Source organism: Rhinolophus ferrumequinum, chromosome 8, assembly GCF_004115265.2.
Source record: "Rhinolophus ferrumequinum isolate MPI-CBG mRhiFer1 chromosome 8, mRhiFer1_v1.p, whole genome shotgun sequence".
Classification (NCBI taxonomy): Eukaryota; Metazoa; Chordata; class Mammalia; order Chiroptera; family Rhinolophidae; genus Rhinolophus; species Rhinolophus ferrumequinum.
In genome coordinates, this window is record NC_046291.1 from 18,612,039 (window position 1) to 18,618,079 (window position 6,041).

Here is a 6,041-nt window from a genome sequence, read left to right on the forward strand (position 1 = left end):
TGGTACAACCCCGCCTTTCTTCTCCCTACGTCTCCTCCATAGCAAAGAACCAAGAGTGTTTTCATTTCTCCTTTGAGGGTTCATAGTGGGCAGGGCAAGTCTGTGTGTGTGTGTGTGTGTGTGTGTGTGTGTGTGTGTGTGTGTGTGTGTGTTTTATACCTGCCGGGAAGCACTGTGACTCCTGGCCTCTTTTTGCTGATAAATTCCTTTAAGTCAAAGAGAACATCTTGCAAACTTTCCCCTGTTTCTGCCCAGGAAACCTAGAAGCAGAGGCCAGAGTGCTGGGAGGAAATCTAGAGAGCTTCCACCCCCTCAGGTTATTTCACAGAAGCTGAGAGAACCACAGGAAAGGGGTGTGTTAGGACCTCAGTTCCCTGACAGTTTTCCTTTGAATATCAGAAAACAGCCTCCAGGGCAACGTCCCAAGAGAAAGCTTGGACATATCACGAGGCAGCAGACAGGACCTCTCCTCCCTTCAGACTGGTGTGCCCTGCTTCCTAGGGGCTGGTCATCGGTCAGCCAGTGTCATCGGTGGGAGGTGCGCAGGCTTAGGGAGCCACCTCCCCTGATGAAGCCCACAGCCCAGCAGGTAAGAAAAGATATAATAGGTGCTTAAGAGACCAAAGGAGGCATACAAGCAAAACACACAGACAAGTGAAACCCAACAAAATCATATCAATATTTCCTGTAAAGGTGTGTATTTTTCTGTGTGGCATCAGACAGGCCATTCAATTTAATGAAACATTTATGGAAAATACAGATGTGTTACATGGACTATTTTCCAAAAAAAGTAGTAGGATGCAACAAAACGTGCAGATCATCACCTCTACCGTGGTCATCGTGTCATCTGCGGTGATGCCAGGGCACCTCAGAATCTCGTGGTCATGGAGGGTCATCATTCAGAATATGCTACCGAAGAAGAGGCAATCGATGGAAAACCTAACAGACTGCTGGAGTCTGTCGGGTCTTGATGACGGAGGCTCTAAGAGAGCAAAGACCTTGTCTGTCTTATTTATTGCTATACATCTGGGACATACAACAGTGCCTGGCATACTGTAGGTGCTCAATAAAGAGTTTTGAATGAACAAGGCACTCCTGGAAGAGGATGGGACTTCCTTCAGCAAACAGGAGACATGCCCCCTCTCCTTTCAACTTACACTCCCGCTCTCAAGATCAACCATAGACTAGAAAAGGAAAGTCAGCTTTTGACGTTTCCACCCAACAGGATGGCAGATTCCCTGTGCCTTGGAGCCTGGAGCTTATGGGCCCCAACATGAATTGAACTGGGTTTTTATGTTTTACACGCATCTCTGGGGAGTGAGGTAGAAGCGCACCTTGACCAGGGACCATTTTCCTCTTCCAGTTGTGCAAGTCACGCTTCATGCCACCAGGCAAATGTCCAGGCTTCCTGTGGAGCTCTTAAGGCAGAGCAGTGATCAGCAGCCCAGAGACCCACTTGTATATCCTCTGCTAGTATGGCCCACGCATGAGACAAGATACTAGCTAACACCTAAAGCCCTTGCTATGTGCCAGGCACCAAATTAAACACTGTACATGTATCAGCACTCTTCGTATTCCAACTACTGATGAAGCTACCATTATTACCTTCGTTTTACACATGTGGACACTGAGGTCAGAGGTTAAGTGACTACCCCATAGCCAGCAGCTAGGAATGCAGCCTGGGCTGCAGGGCTTTGCTTGGAATCACTTCATTCCACTCCACTCCATGCCTGCAGGACAATTGGCACCAGCTGAAGGGAAATCTGGGTCAGGCCAGTGCAGGGAGGTCATCATGGTAGAGGTCCATAGAAAAATATGTGGAAAATTTGGGGCTAAATAATTAAAACTGTAATTAAAACTATTTGTCCTCTACCAAAAACAACAAAAGAAAACAAAACAAAAATACCCTGAGTTTACCTAACAATTGATTTTTGCTGTTGTCCAGATAATATCCTGAATGTATTATACAGGCTGACTGAAAGCCTGCATAATACAAAGTTGGCTATATCTGGACATTGGGGAATTCTTAAAAGACACGACATAATTCAACCACATTTTTATGGACAAAGGGAGAGGTTTCATAAGGGATCAGAGTCTCCTCCTTCTAGAAAAAAAAAAAGCAAAAAATTATTTATTGGGACTAGACTTTTGGCTTTGGTTCCAAATGAGCGGTGCAGAGTGACAGGTCCGGGGTTCTAGTCATAGCCCACAAAATTTAGGAGGACCCCATAATTCTGAGGCCTTGTTCCTATCTATCAGGGGAATCAAATCTGTCACCATCGTAGAGCACAGAACCACCAAAATCAGAGAATTGTTTAGTGTCCACAAGATAATTTACTGCTATTTCTTTGTTTTGTCCGTGAGATACAAAACATATAGCAGAGAACGGGGCGGGCATGGTCTGGTTACAACAATAACCATTTCCTATGAGTAAGGACGTGCTCTATAAGCAGAAGTCATCACATGACGGAGGTGAGAGCGGGGAAGAGAACAAGACACAGTATGTGTTGTTCCTCATCACTTTTTCTTATTAGTAATAAGCGGTCAGGGTGATTTTTTACCTCTAAGGGGCTGACCCTATAGCAGTGATACAAGTCTTGTCACCACATGTGTCCATCTACCATTATTGGCAGAATGGAGTGTGGAAACTGGGACATCCTTGGGGTGCCATGGACCACTGGGTGACACTAAGTGGTGAGGACCTAGGACTGGCTTCACCCCAGATCCGAGTCTGGAGTCCGGACTGTATTGGCTGGTAGCCAGCTGCTTGGCTATCCAGCCACTTGTCCCACCAGAGGTCTCTCCTCATGCCGCTTCTTGCTTGTTCCAGCACAGCCTCTCTACTCCTCACCCAGCCCATCACGGGAACAAGAATCCACCAGGCGAAAGCTTTCTTCTTGCCCAAGCCCTGATTTGATGAGAACTGAAGCCCTCAGTGTCCCCCTGGCCCCGGCCACTGGCACTGGGACGAGTCCCTCCTCTTTAAATGGGGGCCCATGGCCATGTACCAAACAGCTCAGCATACACTCGCTTCTGACCCCAACGCTCAGTCCATGTTTAGGGAAGAAGAGGAGCCATTGTGGAGGAGGCTTTGGGGGAGAAAAGAGAAGCCAACTCACCCTGTGCTCGTGTCCTCTTAACTTTGGAGGGGAAAGTCCTGAAAACGGAGCAATCTCAGTGTCCTCGGGAGTCTGAGTCTGGGGCTCTCCTGTCCATCTGAGGCCCCGCCAGCAAGGAAAGGCGCAGCTCTCACGCCGTCGGCAGCACGGCTGGGACACCTCCAGGCCGTCCACGGTCCTGGGGAGCCCTCTCTGCCCGAGGGGAGAAGCTGCGTCTGCATCTGTTAAACAAGAAAGTGGTTGCTCAGGGACTGTCCTGTCCCCCACTTTGGGGACATTGAAACAGCTAAGCATATAGTACTTTCCATATGCCAAGTCCCGTCTCATGTTTTACGTATATTAACTCATTTAATAAGAGAACCCCCAAAGCACCCCACAAAGTTGGGAACCACTATTATCCCCATTTTCCAGGTGAGGAAACCGAGGCACCGAGAGGATAAGCACCTTGCCCGAGGTCATGTAGCCACACGTGGCAGCGCTAGAATTTACAACACCGTAGTCCGGTGCCTGTGCAGGCTGTTCACCACCACATCACACTGCTGCTCAGAAACGTGGAAATGCACGTGAAAGTTTCATCCTGATCCGAGAGGCAGTGGAGGGAAGTGAACGAGCCCTACGCCAATGGATGTAACCCAGCGTGGGTCACCCATTCCCCAAGGTCAGCGAAGGGCGGCTCGCACCTCTCTATCCCTCATCCTACAGGAAGGTGGATGCCCTCATCAGGATTTTTAATACTTCAGGTCCCCAAATGTATTCCAGTTGCTTCCCACTCCAATCTGTAGACTCTCCTGAACTCAGCGTTTCCACTTTGACTTACAGCAATTCTTTATTTGGACTCTAGGTGAAGCCCAAAGGTTGGACATGATCCTTCCTCCTTGATTCTCCCTCCCACCCAAAATATTATCCCACCCCACTGACAGGTCTGTATAATATAGCTTTCCTGGAAATTTGGAGGTAGCTTGAAGATTGTTCATATAAAAAGCTGTAGTGAGAAACTGCTATGTGGAAGGTTCTCACCACGTGGGCATCTCGAATATAAATCACATGTAACTACCCACAGGGACCCCACTGTCTGCTTACTAGACTCTGGTAATAGGGCTCAGCATTTCCCACCAAAGGCTAGTCCCACGAAAGAGCCTGACAAGCTCACGCTTTCTTACTAACTGTAGATAAGAAAGTCAACGATTGAAACCCAGTTCTTCCCTCGCGTCTCTCTTGCCTGTGTGTCTCCTTTACTAATCACACAAAACACGTCACTTCTGACACTTCTAGTGACCAAATGTGTGGAAGTTTTTCCTCACAACAAGCAATTCTCTGTGACACCAGTTGGGTGCCCTACGATTTAACTCAATTCTAACACTATGGACCTGGAGAGAGCGTTAGACCCCACAGGCTAAGGGCTCAGTCCTGTAAGACTGACACCTGTGCTTCTGACCAACGGGCTACAGGTCGGAGGTTCCGATGACCCCCCCCTCCTGGTTTAAATTAATTTGCTTGCATGGCTCACAGAACGCAGGGAAACACTTACTTAGGGTTACCACTTTATTAAAGGACATGATAAAGGATACAAATGAAGATTCAGATGAAGAGATACATAGAGCAAGGTCTGGGAGGGTCCCCAGGGCAGGGGCTTCTGTCCCTGTGGAATTGGGGGGTGTCCCGCTCTTGGTGTGGATGTGTTCACCAACCTGGAAGCTCTCCGAACTGGGTACTACTAGGATTTTATGGAGGCTTCCTCACGGAGGCGTGTTCAATTATAAACACCGTATCTAGCCCCTCTCCTCACTCCCGAGGGATGGGGCTGAAAATCCCAAGCTTCTAATCATGACTTGGTCTTTCTGTGACCAGTCCCCATCCAGGAACCATCCAGAACTGCCTCCTTAGAACAAATGATGCTCCTCCTGCGTTTATCATTAGGAATTTACAACGGTTTTAGGAGCCCTGTGTCAGGGGCCACGGACCTGAACAAAGACCAAATATTAGGACAAGAGATATTCCCATCACTTAGGAAATTACAAGGGTTTTAGGAGCTCTGTGCCAAAAACCAGGGGCAGAGACCAAAAGATGTTTTCTATTATCTCAAAACAACATTCCCTCTCCTGGGGAATTAGCATTTCTAAGAGGAGGTAATTCTTAAGCAAGAGCAGTAGCTCATTTCAATCAACACAGAGCCGGTGGAGGGTTGTGTTACATTCTTTCGGCCAGGGGTCACAGCTGTGTATGGGCATCAGACACACAGACACAGAAACTCAGAGAGGGAAGGACAAACACATTCCCTAAAAAGTGACACTGCCTCAAGGCCTGCTGGCCGAGAGCCCTGTGGATCTCCCCAGGAGCAGCACCACCCCTGGGCGGGGCAGCCCGTGGAGCCGGGCAGCAGAGGTCTGAGCTCTGTCATGTCACCTGGTTTGAGCAGCCTCTTTGTCTAGAGGTCTCACTTGGGATATCGCCTCTTCTGTCCCAGCCAGTGTCTTTTCCAAGGGTGACTTGTTGAGAGCGGGACCCCGTGCACCCACCAACACAGGCTGCTTATCTCGTCAACGAAGAGATGTAGAAATTCTGGAGCTGCCTCCACGCTGGGCGTGCCGAGAGCCTACACCTGCCTAGAGAATCCTGGTGACATTACTGTAAGTCCTCGCCCCTCCCTCACAAGCTTCAAGACGGAGGCTTTATCTCATGTGGTCCATAACTCCTCACATCAGTTTGGTGCACACCTGGTGCTTTTATCTCTCCAGCACACGGAAACCCTCTTTCCCATAGGAAACCCACAACATGTGGTTTTGGTAGGGCTGAACCCCTAAACCCACTCCAGCCGCAGTAGTGGGACTGTGACCCAGGCTCTGATGACCAAACTATCTTATTTCTCTGTGCACGGGGAATGGGCATGTGACCGAAGCCAATCTAAGTCCTCCGAGGGATTTT